This window comes from Barbatula barbatula (assembly GCF_947034865.1).
Source record: "Barbatula barbatula genome assembly, chromosome: 2".
Classification (NCBI taxonomy): domain Eukaryota; kingdom Metazoa; phylum Chordata; class Actinopteri; order Cypriniformes; family Nemacheilidae; genus Barbatula; species Barbatula barbatula.
Window position 1 is genome coordinate 17,697,147 of NC_136767.1, and position 14,894 is coordinate 17,712,040.

Here is a 14,894-nt window from a genome sequence, read left to right on the forward strand (position 1 = left end):
CTGATAGGAAAGGTCTAATTTTCCTAATGTTGTAGAGGATGAATCTACAGGACAGGGCGGGGCTGGCAACATGACTTTTGAGGTTAAGCCGATCATCGATTACCACTCCCAGGTTTCTGGCTGTGCTGGACGGTGTAATCGTTGATGAGCCTAGTTGAATGGCAAGGTTGTGGTGAATCTTTGGGTTGGCCGGGATCACAAGCAGTTCCGTTTTTGCAAGGTTTAGCTGCAGGTGATGATCCTTCATCCAAAGCGAGATGTCACTCAGGCATGCCGTGATGCGAGCAGCGACCGTCGGATCGTCCGGTTGAAATGACAAGTAGAGTTGTGTGTCGTCGGCATAGCAGTGATAGGAGAAGTCATGCTTCTGAATGACCGAGCCGAGGGATGTCATGTAAATGGAGAAGAGTAGCGGTCCAAGCACTGAGCCCTGTGGCACCCCCGTGTTGAGCTGTTGGGACGCGGAGACCTCATCTCTCCAGGATACTCTGAATGACCTACCCGAGAGGTAGGACTCAAACCATTGCAACGCCATTCCAGAGACACCCATAGCACTGAGAGAAGCCAGGAGGATGTGATGATTGACAGTGTCAAAGGCAGCAGACAGATCCAGTAGGATGAGCACAGATGACATGGATGATGCTTTTGCCAGTCTCAGGGCTTCGATGACTGAGATCAGTGCAGTCTCTGTGGAATGACCGGTCTTGAACCCAGACTGAATGCTGTCCAGGAGGTTGTTTTGCATGAGAAAGGCGGAGAGCTGATTGAACACAACTCGCTCCAGGGCTTTGGCGATGAAGGGAAGAAGGGAGACAGGCCTGTAGTTTTCTAGCAGTGTAGGGTCCAGGGTGGGTTTCTTTAGAAGCGGTGTGATGCGGGCCTCTTTGAACGCTGTGGGAAATGTCCCAGTGGTGAGCGAAGAGTTGATGATGTCGGTCAGAGCAGGCACAACCGTTGGAGAGATGGCCTGGAGGAGATGGGTGGGGATGGGATCCAGTGGGCAGGTGGTAGGGTGGTTGGAGCCAATGACCTTTGAGACATCAGCTTCAGACAGAGTAGAAAAGGCGGGGAGCACACACGTGTCAGGGATATGGGCGGGTTCGACAGATGGTGGTGTAGAGAACTGGCTGCTGATGGCAGTAGTTTTCTTTACGAAGAACGATGCAAAATCAGCAGCTGTTAACTCCGATAAAGGTGCGGGAGCAGGCGGACAGAGGAGAGCAGAGAAGGTTTTGAAGAGCGTTCGAGAGTCCGGAGAGTTGCAGATCCTCGAGTGGTAGTAATCTGTTTTTGCAGAGGTGATATCTACAGAGAAAGAAGAGAGAAGAGATTGGTAGAGAGAGAGGTCTGCAGGGTCTTTTGACTTGCGCCATTTTCTCTGAGCTGACCGGAGGCTGGCGCGGTGCTCACGCAGTACATCCGATAACCAGGGAGCCGACGGGGATGGACGGGCTGGTCCAGATGCAAGAGGGCATAGGTTGTCCAAGCAGGATGAAAGCGTGGAACACAGAGTGTCTGTGGCATTGTCTGTATTCAAAAGAGAGAACTCATCAGAGGGGGGGAGTGCAGAGAAGACAGCAGAGGAAAAACAGGAGGGAGGGAGAGACCGCAGGTTGCGCCGGAAGGTGACCATCGGTGAGACATCTGCGATATCCGGAGCAGTGAGGTCGAGGTCAAGGGTGACGAAGAAGTGATCAGACGTGTGCAGCGGGGTGACCTGAGAGTGATGAGTGGAGCAGTACCTTGTGAAGATCAGATCTAGATGGTTATTAGCATTGCGTCGCCTTCGGCATGCGGCAGATGATTTTCGTGTTGTGATAACAGAAAGGATTTTAAAACACATATTTAAGAGAAGCAGAAAGAAAATAGGGAGAAACATTTAAGATAACAATAACGGAATAAGTGTTAGTGCAAACAAGTAAGACAAAAAGTGCAGGTGTTGATACAAAACAGAAAAATAATAATACAAAAGAAGTGCAATACTCGGTGGACTCGCGCGCAGGTAGAGTCGATGTCTTTACTCTCTTCCGTCTTCACGCGATGAGGGCTGCACGCGACCGCTGCCGCGGTGGGTAGACGCTTTTTAAATACGCGTCAAATTACTTAAATTCAACTGGCCCCGCCCTCAGATGACACGCGCACACAAAGCAAACAAATTAAACTAGCCCAAGAACGAACGAAGGAACGATACTAGCCGTGGTTTCCACACGTGACAGAGTGGAAGTAAATACAAAGCGATTTCTCAGTTTAACACAGTACTAAAACTCAACAAGACACAATTTAAATACACTCACACAGTTCTGTACGCTTCTGCTGCTAAATTGCTTCTCCGGTACAGTAAAACTAGATTACTGTAATTCACTATTAGGTGGTTGCCCTGCAGGCCTATTACAAAAACTCCAACTGGTCCAAAATGCATCAGCTCAAGTTCTTACACGTACAAAAAAGTATGAGCATATTAGCCCGGTTCTGTCAGCCTTGCACTGGTTACCTATAAAGCATTGCATAAACTTTAAAGTCTTGCTTATTACCTGTAAAGCCTTGCATGGTTTAGCTCCTCATTACTTGAGAGAGAACTTCTCACGTATTACAGTCCATCATGTGCACTACGCTCTCAGGTGTCAGGTCAGTTGGTAATACCTAGAATTTCAAAATCAAGTGCAGGCGGCAGATCATATTCCTATCTAGCACCTAAACTTTGGAACAGTCTTCCCTGCACTGTCCGGGAGACGGACACACTCTGTCAGTTTAAATCTAGACTAAAGACGCATCTTTTTAATCTTGCATACACTACACTATCATAATATATATATTTCAAAGATCTAGGCTGCACTAGTTAGATCAACCGGAACCAGGGACACTTCCAATAACAACTGATGCATTTGTTGCATCAAAGAGTGCAGAACAGTACTCTACTCTCAGCCAGTCTTGTCTCATTGTTCCAAGGTTACTAGAGCGGGCAGGATGCAGTCCAAGGTTAGCGGAGCGGGCAGGGCGCAATCCATTCCCAGACCTGACAAATGCTGGACGAAGGACGTGGCGACTCTACAAAACTTCAGCCGCTATTAGATTATTAATGATAATTTTAAATCTAACTTTTTTTATTTTGCCTTGTTGTGCAAGCACTGTCAAGCTTGTGCAGATGCTGCAGTTTTTGCCAGAGGGGAACTGGAATCCCCTGGTTAGGCCTGGATTCCCTCTGAGGTTTTTTTGTCCTCCAATGGGGTTTTGGGTTCCTCGCCACCGTTTGCATACTGTTTTGCACTGTTTGCCTGGCCGGGGGGCTGCTAGAATTTGATAGTCTTATTTAATTAACACTGCATATAGGAATTTATTGTGTGTCTGATATTTGATCTGTGTTTTGACTTCCATAACCTTTTATGTTTTACTTATAGTCCATGTTTTCTTGTACAGCTGCTTTGTAGCAATGGAAATCGCTATATAAATAAAGCTGACTTGACTTGAAAGAAAGGTGATTGAAGCAATTTTGAGCATGGCATAGTTGTTGGTGCCAGACGGGCCGGTCTGAGTATTTCACAATCTGCTCAGTTACTGGAATTTTCACGCACAACCATTTCTAGGGTTTACAAAGAATGGTGTGAAAAGGGAAAAACATCCAGTATGCGGCAGTCCTGTGGGCGAAAATGCCTTGTTGATGCTAGAGGTCAGAGGAGAATGGGCCGACTGATTCAAGCTGATAGAAGAGCAACTTTGACTGAAATATCTACTGGTTACAACCAAGGTATGCAGCAAAGCATGTGTGAAGCCACAACACGCACAACCTTGAGGCGGATGGGCTACAACAGCAGAAGACCCCACCAGGTACCACTCATCTCCACTACAAATAGGAAAAAGAGGCTACAGTTTGCACAAGCTCACCAACATTGGACCGTTGACGACTGGAAAAATGTTGCCTGGTCTGAGGAGTCTCGATTTCTGTTGAGACATTCAGATGGTAGAGTCCAAATTTGGCGTAAACAGAACGAGAACATGGATCCATCATGCCTTGTTACAACTGTGCAGGCTGGTGGTGGTGGTGAAATGGTATGGGGGATGTTTTCTTGGCACACTTTAGGCCCCTTAGTGCCAATTGGGCATCGTTATATGCCACGGCCTACCTGAGCATTGTTTCTGACCATGTCCATCCCTTTATGACCACCTATACCCATCCTCTGATGGCTACTTCCAGCAGGATAATGCACCATGTCACAAAGCTCGAATCATTTCAAATTGGTTTCTTGAACATGACAATGTGTTCACTGTACTAAAATGGCCCCCACAGTCACCAGGGGCCTCATTTATAAATGTTGCGTACGCACAAATGAAGGCGTACGCCGCTCTCTATGCAATTATTGGTATTTATAAAAAATCGGGAAAATGCGCGGTCCTTCACGCAAGCTGTGACCCAGGCGTACGCACAAAACGGGTGAAATGAGAAATGGCGACACCGTCGGCAGATGGAAGAAATACGTGCAAGTGTGTGAAACTGTAGACTGTTGTGTAAAAGAAATGACAACACTGCCTCTCATAAATAACATGAAGACTTCACAAAGCAAGTCTTACAATTAACAGCCTAAACGAACACACGTTTGATCGATCTGCAGTGTAAAACAAACAAAATCAAACGAAAATTACAACAGAAATGCAATTTATGCATGAAATATGTTCTGCAATAATCTTGGCATGTTATGCAATTCATCATCATAAATAATATGGTAAACAGAACGAAATAATGTACAAAAATGATATTCTCGACAATGTGTCCGTCTGGTGGAGCAGATAGATGCAATTAGATAGACAGATAGATATATAGATAGATAGATGTATTAATTGTTCATTGGGGAAAGTTGTTTTCATAGTAAAAATTCTTCATCAGCTACGGAATCATGGTATTCATGCATATGCCTTTAGTTTGTTTTATTTTTGATAAAATAACGTATGACGTATGTCTCAACCATTCAAAATGCTGCAAGAAATTACATTTGCACTGAACTATTTCCCATTTCCTCCACCCGTGGCAGACACACTGTGACGATGGAGCGCTAGGCGCTTTTTGCCTCGACCTTGATGTCCGACCATTTCTTTTTTATTTCGGCCTCGGTCCGAGGTTGTGAGGCTACAGCATTTACGGTGTCTGCAACATTTTGCCACTCAAGTGCCTTTTTGGCATTAGTAATGCCCACACTGTGCCCTCCAAACAACATTTTTCTCCTCTTTTCCACCTCGCCAACGATAACTTCTACTTCACATTGAGTGATGTTACGTTTTTTTATTTCCTCTCTGTGTTTGCCATGATTTCGCAATCGATTATTAACTTGTGGGCGTTTCACAGACTATTTATGGGCAACTATGGGCGTGACATGAAGCCGCAAAAGCTGCGCTACATTTAGAATTGATTGTGATTTATTAAGGGAAAACTGCGTAGGATGTGCGTGCGCACGGTTTTATAAATCTGAATATTTCTGTGCATACGCACGTCCTATGTTTCATCCGTACGCCACCTCTGACGCAAAGTTTTATAAATGAGGCCCCTGATCTCAACCCAATAGAGCATCTTTGGGATGTCGTGGAACGGGAGCCTTGTGCCCTGGATGTGCATCCTACAAATCTCCATCAACTGCAAGATGCTTGTGATGGGCGTGACCAATAAAGGAAGAACACAGGGACAGCAGGCTTCTGTTAACGATTAGGGGTTTATTTTCCACAGCATTAGGTTATCAAAGTGAAACCAAAGTATTCATAAGAAGAAAACAAAAACCCCTGAACGATAAACACAAGTAACTGCATATGCCTCTCAAACATTTACAGAGGTCTAGGGACTACAGGACCTGTTCTCATCCAGACCACCCTCCATACAAACACAACCAACCAACTTATACACACTAATTACTACAACAAAAAAGGGAATACACAAACACATAATGGCCATTATACACAACAAACAAATATGAAAACATCGAAATAAACATACACAAGCATTTCAATTAACACAGTCAAATGACTTCACTTATAAATGTACTTCCTATTTCTAAAAAAAATAGTCCATGGAGTCCCCCAATGTAGAAACCGGGATTGTTGCGGCCCAATCATTGGCTGGAACCATATATATACATCCGACATTTCCGCCCGGATCCCTTTTGACGGTACGCCAGCTCACCGGTGTCGGCCATAACAGACAAGCAAGCAATGAGATCGGTAAGAAAACATTCAGCAAACTAAACGTTAAAGAGTACGTACACTTAACTCTTAACGAAAGTTAAATAAAGTTTATTAAACCCAAATTAATGTCTTTGTGCATTCTTTACTGAAATGAATTCCAATAAATAAAAGATAAACTGACCCGACCCAGGATCATCGACATCCGCCACAATGCTGTATCCTATCAATATGGGCCAACATTTCTAAAGAATGCTTTCAGCACCTTGTTATATATTTGCTTGTTTTGGGTGTTTGTTTCATTCTGTTGTTGAAGTGAGTTTATCGCGAAAGGGATGGCGTCTCAAGATGAGACGCCGTGCCTGCTTAATGGCTTCAGGTGCATACCTGCTGACGGTGTAAATGTGGATTGGGTTCTTATCGCAACGGGAGAGGTGGTGGGTCATGAAAATATTTCTTATGCTGCGTGTATGAATGAAGCCGTTGTGGTTTTCCTGAAGGCACATTATGGAGTAGTGATGCGCGGATGGCGGTTAAATCCGCGGGCGCTGCGGATGATCCGCGGGTCGGGTGGGTCGGGTAATAAAAAATATATTCTGATTAATTGCGGGTGGGTCGCGGGTTGATGAGATCATTCGTTAATAATACAATTATTTATAACAACATTTCTTTAAAATACGAATGTGTTTTAATAGCAGTTTCAACCAGGCAACCGGCAATTTTGCACTCATGTAAAAGAAATACGCGGGTGTCGACAGTGGAGGGGGGTTCTTTTCTTAATGCAGAAATGGAGGCGAAACAGATCCGGGAGAAACTTTCTGTTAGATGAGTCATCAGAGGAAAAAGTGTTATTCTGGGACAAACAAGATCGCTTATTTCCACGACTGCGGCGACTTGCTAGGAGAATATTGTGCATTCCTGCAACAAGATGTGCAAGCGAACGCTCATTTAGTGCGGGTTTTAGAGGCGAGGCGGAATCGTCTGAATCCAGGCACAGTAGATGCTATTCTGTGTTTGCACAGTGCAAAAGAAAAGGCCAAGTAGCTAATGCTGAATTTTCTTTCTGTTTTCTGGAAAGAAAAAAGTTCTTTATTGTTACTTTGAATATCTGTTTTAGGAATGTTCCAGTATAATATTTCAAATTATTTGAGCAGTGTTTGTGTGGCCGAAGCCAAACTTTTTGTTATACAAATAAATGTTCATTTAAAAGCATTTTACGATTCATTTTAATATCGGATATTGACAGACTAGTTCTAACGTCACTGAATCTGATAACATCACGCTTAAAGAAAATAATTAGATGAATTAAAGTGACGATCGGTTGCGGGTCGGGTGCGGATATCTATATCATAGAAAATTATACGTGCGGGCGGATGGCGGGTGGATAATTGATTTGAAGCAGCGGATGCGGGTGACATTTTAGCTCATCCGCGCATCTCTATTATGGAGTAATTGAGAGCGGCCTTATTGTTTATGGAAACTTTGGACAAGTTACTTCACTCTATGCGGCTTCCGTTAAAATAACCATCTCAAACATGCGCCATTCATATCAAATGAGTTGTTGGAGCGTGAGTTGATTAGTTTTGGTCAGTTTGTCGGTCAGTTTAAAGTGATATCGTTAGGATGTAAACATCCGGCCTTGAGGCATGTAATGTCTTTTAGGAGACAGGTTAACATGATCTTAGTCTCCTGAGCGATTGCTGGATGTGTCTTTTTGTGTAAAGTATGAAGGGTTTGTTACAATGAATACTCGCACACCCAACCGGTTCAGGTAAAAGTTGCCAGAGTTTATTGGTGGCACTCACACAAAGGCTACACACAAGGATGGTCCCCAAATTACCTCAGCAGAGATGAGCGTTCACATACATCCACAGCACAGCAAACCAAATTGAAGAAAAGAGATACAAACAAATCATAAAATAACTTCAAAGGAACACCATAGTGAAACACTCTGCATACGGTTAATAGATGGCTCATCTCTGCCTACAGCACCTTACCGTCCATCCCTGTGGTACTCACACAGTGAGAGGAATTTGACAGGAAACAAAAGAACAAACAAACCAACAAACAGAGAAATAACTAGTCCGCCTGGGCCACCATACTAGGCCGAAATACCCTGCTTTACTGGCGGACTAGAGGAAACATCATCATACATCAAAACTGAAAAACAACCCCAAAAATAAAGGAATAACAAGAGCAACGATTAGGCCACACTGAGTCCAAATAGCTGTTGCCACACTGCAAAGGAAAAACAAACCACTTTATTATATTAAAACCTTGTTCCACATTCCCTAATCATACAACCCTCCATACCCGTATAACTAGTCCAATGAGCCCCGCCCATGTGCGCCCTCGCACACGGTCTCGCACAAACACTTCCACGATTCCGGCATGCACATCCACCTACTTCCGACGTCACCAAACTACAATATACAACACGTTAAAACTTTATCCTATTAAAACCACCATCCTATACACCACCATAATCAGACGGGTTACCTTTTCGAAGTTCCACTTGAGTGTTGCACAAGACCCGTCTACCACGCAACAACATCCACCTGAGAGTCGGTGTGTCACCCGCTATTCTTGCCGGCCAGCAACAGACACACTCACAACTCCTTCCTACCGGCTGCCTTTATCCCTCCAGCCACGCCCCTTCTCTTGGTTAACGCCTTCGGTCGTACCCGCTACATTCCACCCCCTCGAATTGCATCGGCGACCCGACGATGAAAAAAACATTTTTTCTAATCATCTACCTCCTCCGTTCCCCCAGCTGATCTTAGCAACCGATAGGGGTTTGAATGTCTACCAGCAGTACTTCTAACAGATCTGCGAGGACCCTTGCCTATTTGCGGGGCGTCTTCTATCCCTTCAAACACCCTTTCCTCTCCAAGATCGCTTACCGGTGAGTCTGGAGATCCATTCTCTTCCCCTGAATCATCCTGGGACATCGCCACCGGGTGAAACTCTACCTCACAATCAGCCATATGAACCTCACTTTCCTCCTGGGCCTCTCCTTCGGCCCCAGAACGGTCTCCTATCCCCACCACTGCAGCGGGTACACCCCTGAGTTCCGCTCTGTGTACCTGTCGTATTGGACCCTCTTGGCCCACAGGGATAATAGTGTAAGGGGCACCCCCTTCCCTAGGCTGCCGCACCACTTTATACAGAGTGGCATCCCACCGGTCCTGAATCTTATTACGGCCCTTAATGGCATGATTACGGGTATACACAAACTCCCCCTCTCCTATACCAGTGTCATTTACCTTGGGCTCGTAATTCCGATCTCGTAACTGCCTCCTTGCTTGCAACCGTTCCCTTACATGCCTATAGGCCTTCCCCAATACCTCCTGATGTTCCCTCACCCAATCTTCCACCCCACCGTCTCCCTCTGCAGTCTCCTCTCCAAACAGAAAATCCACCGGTAGACGGGGCTCCCTACCGAACATCAGAAAATAAGGCGTCCTACCCGTTGACTGATGGACTGTGGTGTTATAGGCATAGACTAATTGCGCTAGGTACCGTGGCCAGCGTCTCTTCTGATCGGGGGGTAAAGTGCGTAGTAAGTCGTGCAAGGTACGGTTAAACCGCTCACATTGCCCGTTACCTTGTGGGTGGTACGGTGTTGTACGACTCTTCTGAATATTATAGATTTTACACAGCTGCCGTATTAAGCTACTCTCAAAATTTCTGCCTTGATCGGAATGAATCCTACTAGGGGGGCCAAACAAATTAAACCAGTGCTTCACTAACACATCTGCCACTGTGCTAGCCCGTTGGTCTTTGGTAGGGATGGCTTGGGTATACTTTGAGAAAACGTCTGTTAGCACCAGTACATTCTCTCGGCCGTCAGATGCTGGTTCCAACACTGTAAAATCTATTGCTACAACCTCATGGGGCCGATTCGCCTGGATGCTTCCCAAAAAGGGCCTAACCTTAGGCTGCACGGCTTTAGCCAAGATACACCTACCACACTCTTGACACCACTTCTCCACATCCCTCGTCATACCTGGCCAATAGCAGCGTCCCCTCACTAGCTGCAGAGTTCTCTCCACACCTTGATGCCCATGCTTGTCATGGAGGCTAGACAATGTTTCTTCCTGTAAACACTTTGGCAAAACTAACTGATAACCCTCCTTTCCTCCATCCGGAGTGTGCAGGCAACGATACATCACTGTATCCTTCTCCCTCAGGCGCTCCCACTGCCTGAGAAGTTCCTTTGTCCCTACCCCAAACACTGATCGCTCCTTTGGACCGGGGAACCGCCCCTCCCTCAAATACGGGATCAATGGCCCAATCACCAGATCTCGTTCCTGTAGCCTAGCCAACTCGACTTCGGAGCACCCTGGGAAAGTAGAAACTTCTGCCTGAACACCAAAGCATAGCGCATCTACTATATCCCCTGACGTCTCAGGCAGCTGTGGTTCACTATACTGACGAGACAATGCATCCGCATTACCATTTCGGGTCCCTGGGCGGTACTTCAGAGTCAAATCAAATGCGGCTAGCTGGGCAGCCCATCTTTGTTCTACTGCTCCCAATTTAGCTGTATTCAAGTAACTCAAAGGGTTATTATCCGTGTACACAACACAGGGTGACCCTAGCAGATATTCCCTAAATTTCTCAGAGACTGCCCACTTAAGGGCCAGGAACTCTAACTTCATTGAACTATAGTTCTGCATGTTTCTCTCTGATGGCCTAAGGCCCCTACTCGCAAACGCCACTGGTCGTCGCTGCCCATCATGTTCCTGCGATAATACTGCCCCTAACCCCGAGTGACTGGCATCCACCTCTAACACGAATGGCTTCTGAAAATCTGCGTAGGCTAAAACCGGAGCGGAAATCAAAGCTTGTTTCAGCTGATCAAAAGATGTATCACACGCTGTACTCCAACATGAGGCAATAGGCTTCCTCTGGGTTTTACCCCGCTTCCTTGCCACACTTAACTGCGCTACTACTTGATGTAACGGTGCTGCCATCTTTGCAAACCCTGCAATAAATCTGCGGTAGTAACTGGCAAAACCAAGAAAAGAACGTAGCTCTGCCAAGTCACTAGGAGTTTTCCATTCCCTCACCGCTGCAACCTTATCAGGGTCTGTCGCCACCCCCTCCGTCGAGACGACATGGCCAAGGTACTTCACCTGTGTCTGAAAAAAATTACACTTAGACAATTTTGCCTTCAAGCCCTGTCTCTGCAACCTACAAAACACTTCTTCCAGCCTCCCCAAGTGCTGGTGCACCGAAGATGAAAACACAATTAGATCATCCAGATATAACAACACTGATTGGTACCGACAGTCTCCAAACATACGCTCCATAAGGCGCTGGAAAGTACCAGGCGCATTACATAGCCCAAATGGCATTCTATTAAATTCAAATAGTCCAAACGGGGTGCAGAAAGCAGTCTTAGCCCGGTCTTTCTCTGCCACCTCCACCTGACTATAACCACTGGCTAAGTCCAGCGTAGAGAACCATTTTGCCCCAGTGAGCCCATCCAAAGACTCCTCGATCCGTGGCAATGGAAAAGCATCCTTCCTTGTCTTGGCATTTAACTGTCTATAATCCACACACATTCTCCAACCCCCATCTCACGTTGCAGGGAAATATGAGAGTGTGAACACCCATAAACTTCTCTTAGCACTCTAAATATACTTTCTACACATTCCTTTTCTGCCTTTGGGAGATATTTAACTTCTAATCGAGCGGCACCCTCTAAATGATTATACACCCACAATGCTTTCTCTTTAGCTGTAGCTTTAGTATGAACATGCATTTCAACTAGTTCAATCCATTCTTCTACAGTAAGAGCATCAGTCCCATTCAAAACTCCTGAGAATTTTGGTACCTTCTCAGCCTGTTGAATAAACAACACTTGTTGCCCTCTGTCCATTACAGCTGAGTCAGCATTGGCCATATTTCCACTTGAAGACCCTGGCGAGGCTGGTGAATCCACCTCCCGTCTTTGCTGCTCGGAATCCATAGAGCCACTTGCACTCTTTTCCAACGATGTAATCCGAATCCTTCCACAATCTCCGCCGTCCACCACAGCCTAAGGTTGCTCTTGTTAACCCCCCCAAAAATAAAAAACAATTACTCCCACCAAAATTATCTTTATGCCACCAATAAAGAAAAGCCGACTACGCCAAAATGTTACAATGAATACTCGCACACCCAACCGGTTCAGGTAAAAGTTGCCAGAGTTTATTGGTGGCACTCACACAAAGGCTACACACAAGGATGGTCCCCAAATTACCTCAGCAGAGATGAGCGTTCACATACATCCACAGCACAGCAAACCAAATTGAAGAAAAGAGATACAAACAAATCATAAAATAACTTCAAAGGAACACCATAGTGAAACACTCTGCATACGGTTAATAGATGGCTCATCTCTGCCTACAGCACCTTACCGTCCATCCCTGTGGTACTCACACAGTGAGAGGAATTTGACAGGAAACAAAAGAACAAACAAACCAACAAACAGAGAAATAACTAGTCCGCCTGGGCCACCATACTAGGCCGAAATACCCTGCTTTACTGGCGGACTAGAGGAAACATCATCATACATCAAAACTGAAAAACAACCCCAAAAATAAAGGAATAACAAGAGCAACGATTAGGCCACACTGAGTCCAAATAGCTGTTGCCACACTGCAAAGGAAAAACAAACCACTTTATTATATTAAAACCTTGTTCCACATTCCCTAATCATACAACCCTCCATACCCGTATAACTAGTCCAATGAGCCCCGCCCATGTGCGCCCTCGCACACGGTCTCGCACAAACACTTCCACGATTCCGGCATGCACATCCACCTACTTCCGACGTCACCAAACTACAATATACAACACGTTAAAACTTTATCCTATTAAAACCACCATCCTATACACCACCATAATCAGACGGGTTACCTTTTCGAAGTTCCACTTGAGTGTTGCACAAGACCCGTCTACCACGCAACAACATCCACCTGAGAGTCGGTGTGTCACCCGCTATTCTTGCCGGCCAGCAACAGACACACTCACAACTCCTTCCTACCGGCTGCCTTTATCCCTCCAGCCACGCCCCTTCTCTTGGTTAACGCCTTCGGTCGTACCCGCTACAGGTTTATGCACAAACCGGCGTTTTAAATGTGGAGACATCGGATGGTACGATGTCAAGAGCAGAAATTGGTGATCGACCTGAACGAGAGTCTGCTGGAGGAGTTGAGCAGGAGAAAGATTCTTCTGAGGTAAGGTCTTCAGAAATGAATGCATCTTCTACTGTTGGTGCTCAATTTGATAATGAAGCGTAGAAAATCGTTAGTGTTTCTGATCGTGGTAGCTTTGTGGTCGAGAGTGTGGGGGGAAATATTGTTGATATGTTGGAGGTTGGAATGCAGGTGAAACAGAGTACTAGCGGGATTCAGCCCTGGCATTGCTAGCGGAGTCTTTAGTGGAAAAGGAACAGGAGCTGGATTGTGGTGATGATGATGAGAATAGTGTGGATGAAAATCTGGCTGATAAGAGACCTTTATGTGAGATGGATACTTGTTCACAGGAAAATAGTCAGTGCAGTGCTGAGTTGTATTCTCAAGAGCTTTTACAAGAGGATTCTTCATTGTATCCTTTGGATGAGATTAAAGTTTTCTTGGATGACACTTTTGGGAAGCAGATTGATGTGAAAAATTACTTCCCTGACATTTGTAAAAATTCAGTGAAGGTTTATCAAAAGAAGTGTTTTGCCGTGTTAAGTGAGAAGAAAATATTTTGGTTAAGGAAATGTATAACAACGATAAGAAAGTGTAAAAGAAATAATAAAAAGGAAAATGTCTTGAAAAGGTTTTGAAATAATTGACAATCTCATGCATCACAGGGTGTTTCTTTCGGCTTTACTGGTTCTATTGCTAATTTTCTCTCTCCTTTTAATATGGGATTTTTGAGAGTAGGTTCCCTTAATATTAATGGGGGGAGAGATATGCACAAGCCTGCTCTAGTGTCTGAGACAATGGAGAAAAATCGCATGCAACTTTTTATGTTCTAAGAAACGCATAGTGATGTTAGCAATGAAATAGAGTGGGGAAAATGGTGGAGTGGGCAGTATAAATTGAGTTAAGTTATTTGAGTGCAGGAGTGGCAGTTCTCTTTTCAACTTAATTAAGAGTTAATATTCGAAATACAGACGAACTAATAAAGGGTCGCCTTATTATGGTCAAAGCTGATATTAAGGGGAGCATTTTTTATTTTATTAATGTGTATGCCCCAAATTTAGGTTGTGAAAGATTATTGTTTTTAATGTTTTAAGTAAGGTTTTAAAGCAATGTTTTAATGATGGAAATGTTATTGTCAGAGGGGACTGGAATTGTACGGGAGATTTTACAGTTAATTGAAATACGGAAGAACCTCATATTCAATCCACATCCTGTTTTGCAAGGGTAATAAAAGCAGCTGATCTTGTGGATATTTGCAGGTGTCCCTATCTAATGAAAATAAACAATTGATAGTCAGTGCAGCTCCTTAGGACAGAATCTATATTTCCAAAACTTAAAAAAAAGTTTCTAAAGTTTCTATTATTCCGACGAGTTTAACGGATCACAAATTGGTTCTAATTGATGAATTAGAGTCTAATTCTGAGTCTATCTCAGAGTGTGAATATGTCCTCCCTTTGGTATGTTAATTCTAGATTAATGCGAGATAAAGATTTTAGCCGATTTTTTGAAGTTTTTTGTCCAGAGTGGAAAAATAACAAAGATACTTTT

The 14,894-nt window shown here is 44.6% G+C and overlaps 1 protein-coding gene and 2 long non-coding RNA genes across 3 annotated transcripts in view; 1 reads left to right on the forward strand and 2 right to left on the reverse strand.

Annotated features, from left to right (window-relative positions):
- dab2ipb (DAB2 interacting protein b) overlaps window positions 1–14,894 on the forward strand; it is a 91,376-nt gene that overhangs the window by 8,781 nt on the left and 67,701 nt on the right. The window lies entirely within an intron of this gene.
- LOC306889810 lies at window positions 7,923–8,746 on the reverse strand. The gene is made up of 3 exons (XR_013786230.1): window positions 8,656–8,746; window positions 8,470–8,579; window positions 7,923–8,394 (listed from the first exon to the last, which is right to left on the reverse strand). It is a non-coding gene; the product is annotated as an uncharacterized lncRNA (long non-coding RNA).
- On the reverse strand, window positions 12,658–13,159 carry LOC306889815. Its single transcript, XR_013786231.1, has 3 exons — window positions 13,069–13,159; window positions 12,883–12,992; window positions 12,658–12,807 (listed from the first exon to the last, which is right to left on the reverse strand). It is a non-coding gene; the product is annotated as an uncharacterized lncRNA (long non-coding RNA).